The 16408-nt window shown below is 42.6% G+C and overlaps 1 non-coding gene across 1 annotated transcript in view; it reads left to right on the forward strand.

Moving 5' to 3' along the window:
• Positions 1-16408, forward strand: part of LOC107378424 (extracellular leucine-rich repeat and fibronectin type III domain containing 1a) — a 90879-nt gene that overhangs the window by 56798 nt on the left and 17673 nt on the right. Inside the window, exon 2 of the transcript XR_011520610.1 lies at positions 11223-11313. This is a non-coding gene — a transcript (extracellular leucine-rich repeat and fibronectin type III domain containing 1a). The remainder of the gene's footprint in view (positions 1-11222; positions 11314-16408) is intronic.

Here is a 16408-nt window from a genome sequence, read left to right on the forward strand (position 1 = left end):
ATTCAGATCTACTGATGGTGCTGATGACAGCACTCGTCTGAAATTTTTGCTGAGGCTGTAGATGTGTTCTGCTGCAGATCCAGAGTGACTTTAAATGGGATTGTGAGGGTTTTATCGTGGAACAACTTCATCTGGAAGAGGGACGGGAGCGTCACAGCACTATCAGTGTCCCACAGCATCCAGACACTATCAGCTCTCAGTCTCTCACTTGTAATGGAGTTTTAGAAAGCACAAATAGATGCAGCTGTTGTGAGAGCCGCATATTCATATTCAGTCATGTTGGCAGGGGTTCATTAAAATGCTGCAATTTCCACGTTTCACAAATACTGAAAATTATTAGTGATAAAAAGGAATGCAGTACGTGCTCGGAGTCTACACAAAAGAGCTAGCTTCTTTTCTCTTCCTGAAAGGAGCCGCTGTGCATTAGTCTGCTCTCCACATGCACATGTCCCTGTTCACTGTTCCTGTCAGACAATCCTAGAGTACCAGCACAAAACGCCCTCTTCTGCAGGTCTAGCCCCGAAGAAATTCTTCTGAAAGGCAGCCACGCGCGATCCCTGATGTATTTGTCGTCCTCAACATTCCACCCCACTTGTCCCAGATAATAACAAATTACTGCCCATTTCACTCAGAAGATCTGTCTTTGACTCCTCGAGATGCTCCTGATGAATAATCCTGAAGCATATCGTTGTGTGTGTGTGTGTGTGTGTGTGTGTGTGTGTGTGTCTACATGAGACGCGCTGCCACATTGTTATTATTCATCACTATTCATAGCTGCCCCAGAAACAAAGAGGGAGAAACCATGAGGCAAAGATCAAATGTTAAATGAATTTCAAAATAATAAATAAAAAACTGCCTCAGAGTTTGTGTAACGTAATAGCTTTCCAGCGATTGTGCCCCAGGGTCCAGCCTGTTCACAGAGCACAGAAGGGCTTTAACGAAAGATCACAAATGCACCTCTGAAATGAAGTGTCAACAGCAAGTGTTCTTTCATCTCAGCGAGGTTTAGAGGGTAGAACGTTTTCAGGCTTAAACAAGGCACCTGGTGCCCATACACGTGTCGGGTTTTTCTTGGAAAGCTGACAAGAAGTGTTGAGTTCGTTGGTGCTCCTCTAATTGCAGTTCTGCTAAATTTTCTTCTTTCTTGACTTTGAATTTCATTGATTCAAATACATTTTTCATGAGGTTGAAAGAACAGTTTAGTTTATGTGACGAGGGATTTTAAAACTGAACTTTTTTATTTTTTTGGAGACTCTCAGTAGACCAAATTCCTATTAATACTTAATTTTCTGCTGATATTTTAGGCTGGAATTCATCTAAACACGATCTGACGTACAGATGTGCTATTTTCTATAAATCCATGAGAGCATCCTGATGTTTAGATTCTAAACTGTGCCACTTTTATAATTAATGTAGATAATAAAGGTTGGTTGCTAGCATGAAACACATTCTCCCTCAAGATGTGTGCATGTGTGTGTGTGTGTGTGTGTGTGTGTGTGTGTGTTTCTGCTTTGTCTTCTCAAACCCCCAGTGAGTCGTGGAGGATGGCTGCGTATACTGAGCCAGGATCTGTTGGAATTTTCTTCCTCTTAAAAGAGAGTTGTCCTCTTCACCGGGCCATTGGTTGTGGCCCTAGAGCCACACACACACACACACACACACACACACACACACACACACACACACACACACACACACACACACACACACACACACTGGGTTTCTGGGTCAGACATGCAACTAAAACTATGTTGTTTACTCCTCATTTTTCTGTGAAGACAAGGCATGCAATAATATAAAGCCCCAAAATGTATCTCCAAACTATCACCAGACAATGTGTAAATCTAATAACTTCAGTCATTTCATGGTTACCCGGAAACTTGAGTGAGTCCAGATTCCAATACTTCCTCACTCAGTAATTTCCTTTTTCTCACAATTCAATACCTGCAAGGTGCCAACACAGGTTGAGTCAGCAAGCCTAACACACACACACACACACACACACACACACACACACACACACACACACACACACACACTGCACCTTTCAGAGAGCCCTTTTAGCCAGTCTGCCGCTCTCTCTGTGGCTTGTAGCTGCATCAGCCTGCAAAGATTTTTTGTGCTTTCTCACACCTTCCCTTACTCCATCTGTCATGCTTTTAAGAACAGCTAGGTACTTCCTGATTGTTCCACCGTGTACAACAGCAAATATACAGTACTCACCCGTTTGTCATCTTGTGAAAATCAAAAATGCCAGAATTGAATCAAAATTGCTCATGTCGTAGTGAATCATTTAATGAAAGCGCTCCAAGTGTCACATCCCAACTCTTTAGGCTGTTTGGCCTGTGGTCAGTGAAACTCTGTATTTCACGACCATGTGACCATCAGCTTTGTCACTTTAAAAAGCATGAAAGAGAGGCGACTGCTGCTGTAGATGAACGCATACTGAGTTTAAACACTGACTTCCAAAAACCTTTCAGCAGTTCCCAAAGTAGCATTTAATATTGCTTTCAATTGGATGCCTCAGTAGCCCGCTATAAGCATCAACAGGGTTTTAGCCTCATAACATCACTCATCTCTGCGCTGCATGTGCTACATAACGTACCTACATCATCATCACATTCCCACATGAATGCAAGGCCGGATGAACCATATGGGCAACTGGGCAATTGCCCAGGGATCCACGAACCCTAAAGGGCCCAGGTCCAGGGCAGCAAGGACACGAGCAAAATACTGTATCTGTAATCTCCCGCTTCTAGGGTGACCATACGTCCTCTTTTCCCTGGACATGTCCACTTTTCATTCTCTGTCGGGGCGTCGGTGGGGGGGGGGGGGGGGGGGGGGTCTTGTATTCATGAAAATGTCCGGTTCTTCATCCAGGAGCAGGGGTCGAATTATGGGGGAGCTGGATATCCTACACATCCAGGGGAGCCGGAAAAAACGTTTTCTACCTACATTACATCATTCATGGACTCTTTTGAGCAGAGAGCGGCAGAGCGCTGATCGTTGGTGCGCAGCGCTCCAGACTGCTGCGTCCAGCGCACGGTCCGTTCTCAAAGTGGCGCAACCAAAAATAATTAACACGCGATGTCCGCACACGTTCTCTTCTTTCTGTCTTATTTGTGCCTGAAGCGCTCTGCTACTGCAGAGCTCATCGCCTGTGCTGCGGTGACTTCACCTCACTGGCGCAGCATGGAAACATGCACACAGCTTTGCGGTCAGGAGATCCCTTTGATCTGCTCAGAAGTAACTGATGAGGTGAAAAAGTAAGAATCCAGGCAGCAGTTTTTCTAGAGAGTTTGTCACTTGATGCAAGAGAGACATAGAACATTGGTGCAGATACTAATTCTCCCCTCTTAATTAAAAATGCATTAATAGTCCTGGAGCCTTTATCAAAAGTTCCTTCGTCTGACAGCACGTTCCAAAGAGCATCTAAAGAAAAAACTGGCGGTTTCTGCACAACGGGTACAATCTTCAGACATCAAGACAAATATTGGACTATTATTTAAAAATGTGGTAAATTATAAATTTCACCGAAAGGGAGATCAGCTGATCTGTATCCCTCACTGGGAAATCTTAGGGAATGTTGTGTGCCTTTTCCCATGCTATCGTGGAACACATTCACTTCTGTGGTTATTTAAATATCTTTGCACACACATGGAGGTTTGTTTAAACAGAGCATCTCTTTGGTCTGAGGTGATTTTGTCTCCGCAGGTTCAGTAGATGCTTTCCTAACACGGTTTCTCTTCAAAAGTCCTTGGGGAAGACACGAGATAGGAGTTTTGGAAAACATTTCATGTAGGAAGCATTCTTTGATTGTGTGATTGAATCAGAACATTTAAAGAATAATACTAGCAGGCTCGTAGCTGCCTCCTCAGTGTCTGTTGGTCATTAAAAGTTTCAAATTATCCATCCATCCATCCATCCATCCCCCATTCATCCATCCATCAATCCATCCATTCATCCCCCATTCATCCATCCATCAATCCATCCATCCATCCATCCATCCATCTATCCATCCATCCCCCATCCATCCATCCATCCCCCATCCATCCATCCATTCGTCCCCCATTCATCCTTCCATCAATCCATCCATCCATCCCCTATCCATCCATCCATCCATCCATCCAGCCATCCATCCATCCATCCCCATTCATCCATCCATCAATCCATCCATTCATCCCCCATTCATCCATCCATCAATCCATCCATACCCCATCCATCCATCCCCCATCCATCCATCCATTCGTCCCCATTCATCCTTCCATCAATCCATCCATCCATCCCCTATCCATCCATCCCCCATCCATCCATCCATTCGTCCCCATTCATCCTTCCATCAATCCATCCATCCATCCCCTATCCATCCATCCACCCATCCATCCATCCATCCATCCAGCCATCCATCCATCCATCCCCCATTCATCCATCCATCAATCCATCCATTCATCCCCCATTCATCCATCCATCAATCCATCCATCCCCCATCCATCCATCCATCCATCCCCCATCCATCCATCCATTCGTCCCCATTCATCCTTCCATCAATCCATCCATCCATCCCCTATCCATCCATCCCCCATCCATCCATCCATTCGTCCCCATTCATCCTTCCATCAATCCATCCATCCATCCCCTATCCATCCATCCACCCATCCATCCATCCATCCATCCATCCATCCATCCATCCAGCCATCCATCCATCCATGCCCCATTCATCCATTCATCAATTCATCCAACCATCCCCCATCCATCCATCCATCCATCCGTTTTCCTCCATTAATCCAACAGAAGACATAAGTCCTGCCACTGAAACGACTCAGGGACAACAGCTTTCAGCCCCAGGCTTCTCTTTCCTCGGCTGCCGTCTCCAACATAATCTGCGGAACTCAAAGGAATTCCCAGGCCAGCTGTGAGAAATAATGTCTACCACAGGTCCTGGGTCTGCCCCGAGGTCTCTTTGGGGTGGGATGTGTCTCAAAAATCTCCCATGGAAGACATCCAAAGGGCACCCTTACCAGATGCACAGCTCACCTCAGCTGGCTCATTTGGATGCAGTGGAGCGACAACTCCATTCTGAGATCCTCACCCTGTGCCTAAGGGGGAGTAAAGCCACTCTGCAGAGGAGGGGAAGGGCTGGAACACAGACTGACTGGTAAATTGATGGCTTTGCCTCTGGTACATGGTTAGTGTCACTGCTGACACTCTGCCCAATCTACCTATGAATCAGCTTTTTCCACCGTCATTCATTAACAACACCCTGAGACTTACAAACATGTGGAGCAGAGTTCTTCATATCAAGAGTTGGCACCCTTTTCAAGTCGAGGACCTCAGACTTTATCCCAGCTGCTTCTTTTTCCACTGATTTGGACTTTTTGAAGTTACACAAGTCAGATCCCAAAGCACAATTGTGATTCTAGCTTTTAGTTGGACAAATGTAAATCAGATGTAACATCCTCAAACAACATTTGTTCACAACGTAAATTTCCCTCGTTGTTCTACTCTAATATGTAAAACGGTATCCTGCAGACAGGCTGTGCAGTGGTTAGAGCTGTTGCCTTGCAGCAAGAAGGTCCTGAGTTAGCTTCCCGGCCTGGGATCTTTCTGCATGGAGTTTGCATGTTCTCCCTGTGCATGCGTGGGTTCTCTCCGGGTACTCTGGCTTCCTCCCACAGTCCAAAAGAGCATGACTGTTAGGTTGATTGGTCTGTCCAAATTGTCCTTAGGTGAGAGTGTGTGTGTGCATGATTGTTTGTCCTGTGTGTCTCTGTGTTGCCCTGTGATGGACTGGCTCTCTGTCCTGGGTGTACCCCGCCTGATTGCCCATTGACCGCTGGAGATAGGCACCAGGCCCTGGCCCAGACCCCCCCCCCCCCCCCCCCCCCGCGACCCTACGTGGACAAGTGGGTTCAGAAAATGGATGGATGGTGTCCTGCAGACCTCTTGGATGCAGCAGCCATTTGCATTAATAACAACTTCATTTCCATGAGTAGAAAGAAGAAGACAAAGACTGCCTGACTTTGGGACACTTTTTTTCTGAATATATTAGTCTCCACCCAGCTAAGTAGCTGTGGCAGATGAAAACATCTCTTCTGTCAAAATCATCTTTACAAGAAGTGATAGCGCACTTTAATGAAGCTTCTTTTTGTGTAATAAATTCCCTTTTCTTGTGAAACTCTGAATACACAGGACAGAATCAGCTGGAAGTTGTTAAAATTCTCAACAGATGCATCAAGCTGAGGACCACAGCGAGCTATTTTTGTCCTCATATCCACGTGCACTCCTCTGCACCTCAGCAGATGAGCAGATTCACTCAGACTGGTGCCAAAACTCTGCCGGAGAAAGCTGTGGGTCAGCATTGTGGACCTCGGCCAGCAATCCTGCTCCTTGACACCATATTGGATCAGTCGCTCCTCCCGCCTTACCCCCATCCCCCACCACCACCCACACACACACACACACACCTGACCTGCGTTTACACTTGTTACACCTCACCTGAAACTAACAGCCAGAAGGTGTCCTTTAGGAAGAAGGATGTCCTGGATTGTGCTCTTTGCTTCCCCCGTTTTCACCTACAGTATTGTGAATACGAATATAAATCCAACCGGTGCTTCCAGAATCAATAATGTTGGAGGATAACAAGGTAGCAGTCGAAGCAGGAACTTGACCTCCACAGCTAAACTAATGTGGGTGCGTTGTTCAATCCTCGTGGGGAGAATAAAAGTCTGTGTTACAAGGACAGGCAATGCAAAACCACTCATCAGACCAGGAAAATCCACTCACACCATACAATTTTGCAAAAATCCTTTTTTGCAGTTGCCAACACATTCTCACCAGCATGTCATCACATACCAGAGCTGGGCCTGGCAAACATGAAAAGCCATGGATACCTCACTGTTCAGCAGGTAGGATTTACACACATTTGGTGCTAGCTGGTAATGTATAACATCTGACAGAGAGGCCACATTTGGAGGCAGTTTATTTTTGTGAAGAATGATCAAAACACCCATGAGGCAGGGGACTTGGCACCCAAGAGACGTCCTCTTCCAGACAAAGTTCTTTTTTCCTCCACGATCAGTCTGTGTCTTGTTTTGTGTCGGTGGCAAAACTGCTGTCTTTGTTTTAACTTCTTTATTTATCACAAATGCTCAGTGACATATTTCACTCACATGCACAGACATGTACAATAAGACCAGATACAATCTCCCGATCAGTTGCCTCTGAAATTAAATAATTTATCCGAGGTTATCACCTCTCCTCGCTCCTTGATCCTACTATACTTTCCTATATGCTTCCTAATACAGTTTATCCCTCCACAAAGTATGTGTGATCCCACATTCCTTCCTTCCTTCTTTAATAATCCCATAAAACCAAACATGAAAAAAAAAATACTCTTTAAGGTGCCAGGGCTACTACTGATTTACAAAACTGGTTTCTTATTTCCAGAAGAGTGTCACGTTGAGGGGAAGGTAGGACCCAAAATGCAGATTACCCAGACGACAAGAGGCAGGAGCAGGGGCGGATTTAGGACTGAAGAATATCCGGGGCTTAACACACACACACACACGTGCGCACGCACACACACGCGCACATGCACACACGCGCGCGCGCACACACACACACACACACACACACACGTGACACGCACTAGTCAACATCATATATATTTGTCTTGTACCACATAATTTTTAATCTGAAGCTACATATTAAGCATTTTCAGGGCAGAGTATTGTTCCTGTTAGTGTTCAGTGTGAGATGATAGTAAATATTCCCGTTCTTTCTCCAACAACTTTACCTGATAGGAAGCTAACTTTAGGCAAACCAGCAGCGCAACAAATATTTTCAAATAAGACTCACAAACCTGAGTCAACACCAGTCTCGTCAAAGCTGGGGTTCTGTCGCGGTACTTTTGGTCTAAAAAACGTCCTTATGTCCATCTTCGCTTATGCGTTTCAGGCAGAGCGTGTAGAAGAAGCCGGCTGCTGAAGGGCTTCTTCTTCAGTGGTGGAGGCTCAGGCAGGCTGTATACAAACTACTGCCAGCTGCCAGCTGCTCCCTCTCTGTTGGACTTTGGTACTGCATGTTACTTCTGCGATTTAGATCCGGGGCTTATCATAAAACATCCGGGTCTTGTGCCCAAGTAGCCAGGCCTAATGCCGCCCCTGAGCAGGAGTTGGTAAAAGTAAAAATCCTTTTATTGGCAGGATGAAACAAAATAAATCCACAAGGCAGCGAGCCAAAAAACCAAAAACCCTGGTAACTAGAACATAAGCTCATGTAGCGCACAAAGTCCAAAAGTACTGGAACTCAGGACACCGTAAGCTCACTTAGAGCACCAAAACCTGGAGACATAAAGCTCACATGGAGCGCAAACAACGCTGACAACAGTAATGGACCGACACAACACAGAGACAAGACAGGGCTTAAATACACTGGGAGGAGCAATTAGGGAAACAGGAAGCAGGTGTGTGGAGTGAGGGCTGGAGGGAAGGAAGGTGACAACAATTATCTAAATGGGGAAGAGAACCAGTGGAGGGCAGATAAACCTAAAACTATGAAATCCAAAACTAAACCAAAAGACTGAGGAAGGACTCACACACACACACACACACACACACACACACACACACACACTGAGCTGGGGAATGACACACACACACACACACCGAGCTGGGGACAAAGAGGCTGGAGCTACAACTAGAGGGGCTGGGGATGCCTGAATGAACACCGGACCTGAGGGGCAAATGGGGAACACCAGGAGACACATGAGGAAGACGCAGACATGACACGAGGGTGCTAGAAGACACAAAATGAGCACCTAGAGACGAATGGAGGACAAAAGGAGACGCATGAGGGGAGATGCAGACACAAACCATGACAAAGAGTTTATCACATTACTGCAATATTTAAAAAAAGTCACAAATTTCCCATTTGTGTAATGTCACATACCCATTTTGCAACGTGATTTATGATGTTTAAACTATCCTAAACATTTTAGTATGGTTAGAGAAACTCATAACTCGCCTTAAATCATTAACTTGGAATTCTCCATTGTGTTTTATACGTTTTAGGAGAAAATTAATCCAAAAGATTTCGAATTGAAATGCATTTTTTCTGTCCTGAGGAGTTGTAAGTTGCATTTATTTTTTTTTCTTTGCAAACATTTTGGAAAATGTGAAACTGACCCCCAGTGAGTGGCGGATGGCTGCTTATACTGAGCCAGGTTCTGTTGGAGGTTTCTTCCTGTTCAAAGGAAGTTGTCCTCTTCACTGTCACTACATGCTTGCTTAGGTGGGGATTTCTGTAAAGTGTCTTACACTAGTCAGTGACTTGATGCATTATGAGTTTCCTTAAATAGGAAACTTTTAACTAATTGGAATAATGACAAATAGATAAAATTGGAATGTTTACTTTGGAAAGTGTCTTGAGAAGACTCTTGTAGTGAATTTAATTGAATTAGCAAATTCGGCCATTTTTGCCACCATAAATCTTTTCTAGACCATTCATTTGTTTGAGATGGATGGGTGATTGAATGAATGAATGAATGAATGAATGAATGAATGAATGAATGAATGAATGAATGAATGGATGGATGAATGGATGGATGGATGGATGGATGGAATTTTCCTCTACGCTGTCATTGCATGCATGCTTAGTATGAGGATTGTTGTAAAGACTCCGACACTAGTCAGTGACTCCATGCAATCTGCTGGGTTCCTTATATAGGAATGTATGGATGTATGGATGTATGGATAGATAGATAGATAGATAGATAGATAGATAGATGATAGATAGATAGATAGATAGATAGATAGATAGATAGATAGATAGATAGATGGATAGATGGATAGATGGATAGATTAATTTCTTTTCAGCTGATCTTAGGAAAATCAATTACTAGAGAAGGATTATTTACATGAAGAAATTTTACATTCTCACATACAATGAGCACCTTTTGAACCAAATTCCTTTGTGGCCAGACATTTAGTTTATCCCTCATTTGTGGCAATAAGTTTTATGTGAATGTGTGAGTGTGTATTAAAGGAAAATGCCAAAGAAACCTGCCCCCCAAAGCCCTGTGAGGGGCAGAGGATGCTTTTGTTGAAACGCAGCAGCGCAGGGGCAGCTGCAGGGCTGACCCTGCCAAGGACAGAGAGCTTCCCATGCCTGTTCAATGCCGTGAAATGGGTCATTGAACATCTAAATGGTGTCATTATGATGAGTAATTAAAAGAATACAGCTGAAGACTCCCCAAACTCCCGTTTTCTCTAGGTTCAGCTGTGTTTTGTTGTCATGGGTCTTTGCAGAAAGGCAGCTGCCTTGGGCCACTTTAACTATTAACCCTTTCACTGAAATGCAAATAGCAGCCTTAGTAGCTAATTGAATCACATTATCTATTGTCTTCTCATTTACAGAAAATCTAGCCGTTTTGCAGATTTCTAATACTGATTGTTGAAGGTTGGATTTTGTCCATGCTTTTCATTTGGTACAACATGTCATACACTCTGAATCACAAAGGATGAGAGGACCAGATTGGTTCCTTTTTAATGAGGAGGAGTAGAAATACTCTTTGTGCTACAATCTCAGGCTTGTATTATGCATACATTCTTATGCATGTTGGAGTGAAAATTGCAGCCTTGCATTGCTGCATTCTGTTTAGACACTGTAAACAAAACACAACAGTAAGGATGGAGCATAGACAATAAATAAAGACATCAAGTATCATGTCTATTAGGCTCATTTTCTGAATACAAAGCTTTCCATATTCTCTGAGCAAAGCATTCCTCTGTTGTTATTCCAACTTCCAGTAAAAAAACATGAACGATGTGCCAAAGTAGCCTCCCCCTGGACAGTGTGTGCATTCTTGCTTGCTTTATAGGAAGTCATTAGGATGATGGAGAGGAAGAGGGACTCATGCTTGATTAATTAGTAAAACTAACTTTGGCAAGACAAGAAACTGAAACAGAAGATTTCATTAGCTTGTGCTTCTTAGATAAGGTTAATGAGGTGGTTCCCATTCCTCAATAAAAGAGGAAAGAAACATGGAGCTCAATTCGTTTTAGACCTTGCAACGATGAAAAATGCATGTTGCAGATTTCAGAATAAGTGCATCAAAGAACAGTCCCAGTAGTTGCATGACAGCTCAAACTCTTACACAGAGCTGAAACTAATCACAAAGATTTAAAACAATAACACAGATTCTTGTGATTTTTTGCTTGCAGAGCTAAACACCAGAACCTAGAGAAGGTCTGCTCTGCTGGAGGCCACCAGGAATGCGTTTCCACACCAAGGATTTCAACCTAGGTTACAGCAGTAAGTGCTGGTGTTTGTTACAGCTGTGCATGTAGCTTGATTCAGCTGAGGCTTTGCATGAGCAAACACCCCCTCTAAGAGGATCACATCACTAATCCACTGGTCAATACACACAGCAAGAACAGTACAGCGCCAAAGGCGAGCCACTCAAAGGACATGTCATCCTGGGAGTGGACAGTATGGACACTCTAGTGTGGATTTATGTGGTCTTCAAGGTTTTACCCACTGCTTTGTCATCCAAGCAACAGAAACAGTGAAAATAGAATATTGTTGGAATCTTTTGGATCATTACAACATTCCCAGTTTGGCTTACTTGATTACAAAATCAAATAGTGAATAAAAAAAAGTGTTTGGAAGTTATCTCAAATTAATTCATTGAAATGAAATCCTGACAGGTGTGTGTCACAGATATGCATCACTAAAACTAAAACAACTGTTAAGTAATTACATGTGGGGTAATATTTAATCTCCATAACCCTGGAACCTGAAATAACACACATGACAATAAGGGAGACATTTTACCCTGAGTCCCCAAAATAATGGAGAGTTAACGCAGGGAAAAACCTCCTCCGAGGCTTTTCCCCCGTCACTCCCAAGTCTCCTCAGTTTCCCAGGGGCTTTATTCAGCAAGAGGATGGGGGAGAAGGCGGGTCTTCTCAGGTTACAGAGGTACAGTTTTCAGTTGGAAACCCACAATCAGCATCCTTGCTCAACCTTTCATGAACAGCAACAGTTGGCAAAAGCAGAGATTCATTTTGTGTCAATAACACAAAATGGGCATCCTTTAGGCCTCAAAAAGGTACAATTATAAAAATACCCAACAACAACGACTTTGTGGAGTTCTTCCTCAGTTCAATGATTATCTCACTTTTGGAATTTTCAGTCTGTCCATAAATAAAGCAGAAATTACTGAATAAAAGTGTTAAAAATGTCAAAATAGTAAACAGAATTTCTTTATTTGCTTTTACTTCCGTATGGATAAAAAGTCTGAATCACAGCACAGCCAATAATTTACTGTAAGTCCTTTCTAAATGAAATTGTTTTGTTCACTATCAAAAACTTATTCTGTGTAAACCCTCCTTGCATTGAAACCAATAACTGTTTTGGGCCATTTTTCCTGGTAACCAAGCAACAAATGAGTGCTTTCACTGGCTGATGAGAGGACAGTGACAGGAGGCGAGTGTGCACACTTAACAATTAGTGCTAATTAAGTGGCCCTTACAGACGGAATGTGACCGTGTGACTCATCGCTGACTCACTTTCTTGCAATAAATGTTCGTAAATGGCACAATCTTTTGACTCCACTGGCTCACGGGTTCCTCAGGTGTCATGTGATGCTGGGCAGGATGGGGGGTGCACAGTGTCATCTTTAAATGTTGTTCAACAGCAATCAAATAGTTTAAATCTGAATTGAATGCTACCTTCAAGCTATTAAAAAAATTACAATATTTGGATAAAAAACTTTGAAGGTTTTTTGAATTTTCTAAATGTATTTGTTGGAATTCCATCAGCATTAGAGGTTAAAACTTAATGTCCTATTTATTTATTTATTTATCCTTTGTGCACTGTACTTGTCAGCAGTATAAGAAACGGCATGTTTGTTCTTTAAACATCTAATCCCTGTCTAATCCTCATTAGGCTCATTATGCATATCAGATCAATTTAATGACTTTGATGTTATCTTTGCTGCCCTTCAAGAACAGCTCTTATTTCTCTTCTCCTCCAGGTTTCATTATAATATTTTTAAACCTTGAGAAACTGTGGCATTTACTCAGAGTGGGCTTTCTATCTCTTGCATTATTGCTGGTATTTCCTGGAATATCATACTTGAAATGAGAGAAGAAATCAACATTTCACAGCATCAACAGGTCATTGATGACTGGAGCGACCACTCTTTCTTCCCTCTAAGTTACAACAGCCTTTGCCTTATCAAGCTGAGCAGTCCCAACTCCTCCATCAACCTGGATTCCTAATCAATGACGCTGGAGAAGAGTTATTTGAATGGATTACCGTAAAGAGCATCATGGATTAGCCTGTGTGAGACTTGGATCCTGAGGGACTTTACAATTAGTCACATAAAATGATTATAAAACATCTGCATGGTTGGCAATTACTGGCCTTCCTTCTCATCAGAGCAATTCCATCTTCATCATTCTGTCAGTGCATCAATCTCCCTTCGGTCTGTTAGACCTCCCGTTGGCTGTGGTGCATGGTTGGGATTGTCCAGTCATCACTGCTGGATTTCTATAAACCCTGTTTGTTTTGGTTCTGTACAATCATCCATTTGGATAAATGTTCCAGTTTGTTTTGCTGTACAACAGCTGGAACAAGTAGTTTATAAATGATGATCAAAACAGACATTCACTGACAAATACCTTTGGTCACGCTGAGTATCACATGCATGCTGAACACGCTGAACCCGAATTAGCCTCCAAGATAAAACAGAATCTCTCGAGTCAGAAAAACCACACAGATCTTCATCACACTGTAAAGCTTGCATTCATGAACTTGGAGAAAGGAGAGCACGTTAGCAACTCCACAACACGGCAGAACACTGAACAGCCTGAACGACTCGTGTTATTGTTGATGAAAACATGTAAAAAAGAAGCGCAAAGGAAAGCAGTGGAAGAGTTGCATTGCTGTTAGCCAATCAGGGGCGAGCTGTTAGCATTTTGATTAATAATAATAATTAGTAAGACTCCAAATTCTGCCGTTTTCTGCACTCCACTCCTCTGACCAACTGTTTCTTCCTGAAACAGGAGCACCAGAACCTTTTTCCACAGAAAAAAACCACAGCAAATGTACTGAAACAACGTGAGTGTAGGCCTGCTTTAAAGTTTTATGCGATTCTTCTGAGAACACATATTTCAAATCTAAATAAGTGTTAAGAGTGTTGACTCATGAGTTTTAAATTTGTACTGAAGCATTTCTCAGTGCTATAGGAATCCCTATGCCCGGCCCCGACTGTCATCATCTCTAATGTACTGTTAGTTTTAGTGATCACTTTGCTCTCATTGATGCCACTTCAGTGCTTAATTTGTTCGTTGGAGCACATTTATCACGAATATATTGGCTTTTTTTTCATGTTGCTTGATTAAAAGCTTTGCACTTAAAAGAGGAAGGATATTCAGCAAATGCCCCATACATTTCTTAATGTGTGGGCCAGTGTTTTTAAAAAAGTATTGCTTTGGAAAATGTGACATTTAGCTCTAGAAATCCAGAAGAAAAGAATGATTCACGACTTCACATTAAAGCTCTTGACAATTTTATGTTTAATTGTCTGAGGTGGACAAGTGAGATGAAATCCAAAATAAACAAGTCACACATAAAAAAATTTACATTAACAAAGGAAAACTGAAAGATCCTGATTTTTTTTTTTTTTTTTTTTTTTTTTTGTATTTTTCTCCAATTTTGACATTATTTCTAAATGGATCGTTCCTTTAGTAACTGAATTTAAAAAACCAACTCTATGACTTTGCTGACTGAAAACACTAAAATTACAGTCAGTTCATGTTGATGATGACTTGATCCGAGGACAAATTAAACACAACCAAACAGATACATCATTAGAATATCAAAACATCAAGCACTGTTTAGGACGGAAGTGAAGATGTGGCTCACCCAGCCAGGGTGCCATTCAGCCCAAAATCAACTATCATTTCTACTTTACTGTTTTCTTTTAAATAAAAGGACTGCATGTTTTAATATAGTGTATAGGGAATGTACCAGGGGTTAAAATATGAAGAAACTTTTATTTTATTTTATTTTTTACTTTTGAATAAAATTGTCACGTATTTTAAAATACAACGTAAAACACAAAATCAATGAAACCAATGAACCAAAGTACCCATATTTTGTCACTAGCACCAGCCAAAGCCTGCTGTCTTCAGGATTAGGTCTGAAAAGCCAAAACAAATCACAAAGAAACTGCATTTCTTTGCTTTTTCTGGAAACTAACTCATGTTTCCTCCATCAAGTTGTTGCTTAAGTTCTTACTGTCACGTTCTGAGGATGTTAGGACCCAAATATGCAGTTACCCAGGATGACACGAGGCAGAGATGATGAAAAAGTAAAATTCTTTATTTTGAAGGCGGAACAAAAGTAAATCCAGGCAGCGAGCCAGAAGTCCAAAATTCCAGATAAGCTCTGGAGATCAAAAACTCTAGAAAGTCCAAGGGGCAAAGAACACTGGTAATCCAAACGAGACGAGACTGACAGAATAACAAACACTCAATGGACCGACAAGAACACAGAGACAGACAGGGCTTAAATACGCTGGGAGAAGTGATTAGGGAAAATGGGAGCAGGTGTGTGAAGTGAGAGCTGGAGGGAAGACAGGTGAACCTAATAATCAAAATGGGCAAACAGAAACAGAGGAGGGCCAAATAAACCTAAGAAACTCTAAGACACCAAAACTAAATCTAAAGGCTGCGGGAAGGACTAATACACACACACCAAGGCACTAATATATCAACGGGAAAGGGGAATGGACAAGCACACACACACACAGAACAACACACACACACACACAAACACACAAACTGAGCAGGAGACTGGATCTCACACACACACGTTGAGCTGGGGACAAGGAAGCTGGGGACTACAAGGACACAGAATGTAAACGAGACCTGGAGGACCTGGGGAAGAATGAGATGACACAAAACCTGGGAGGACTAGACTTAAAGGACTATAAACATAAGACACTAAACTGACACGCAGAAAAAGGACACATGAGGGCGCCAAAGAGCTACAGCATAAGACACACAACAGGGATACAGACAAGGACACATGAGGGCGCTAAAGAGCTACAGCATAAGACACACAACAGGGATACAGACAAGGACACATGAGGGCGCTAAAGGGCTACAACACAAGGGGAGAACATGGAGTGGAGCACAAGAGGAGCTGGGGAACAAAGAGACACAAGAGGGAATCTAGAGAGGGATGGAGGACACCAGGAGACACATGGGGAAGACAGACGCAGACCATGACACTTACATCTGGGATTATTTCCACAAATTCCCTCCACAATGATGAAATAATATGCAAACCAAAAGGTTGTAAAGTCAAAGGGACACTTGAACTTTGACCATTA

The sequence above is a fragment of the Nothobranchius furzeri genome, chromosome 5, assembly GCF_043380555.1.
Source record: "Nothobranchius furzeri strain GRZ-AD chromosome 5, NfurGRZ-RIMD1, whole genome shotgun sequence".
Classification (NCBI taxonomy): domain Eukaryota; kingdom Metazoa; phylum Chordata; class Actinopteri; order Cyprinodontiformes; family Nothobranchiidae; genus Nothobranchius; species Nothobranchius furzeri.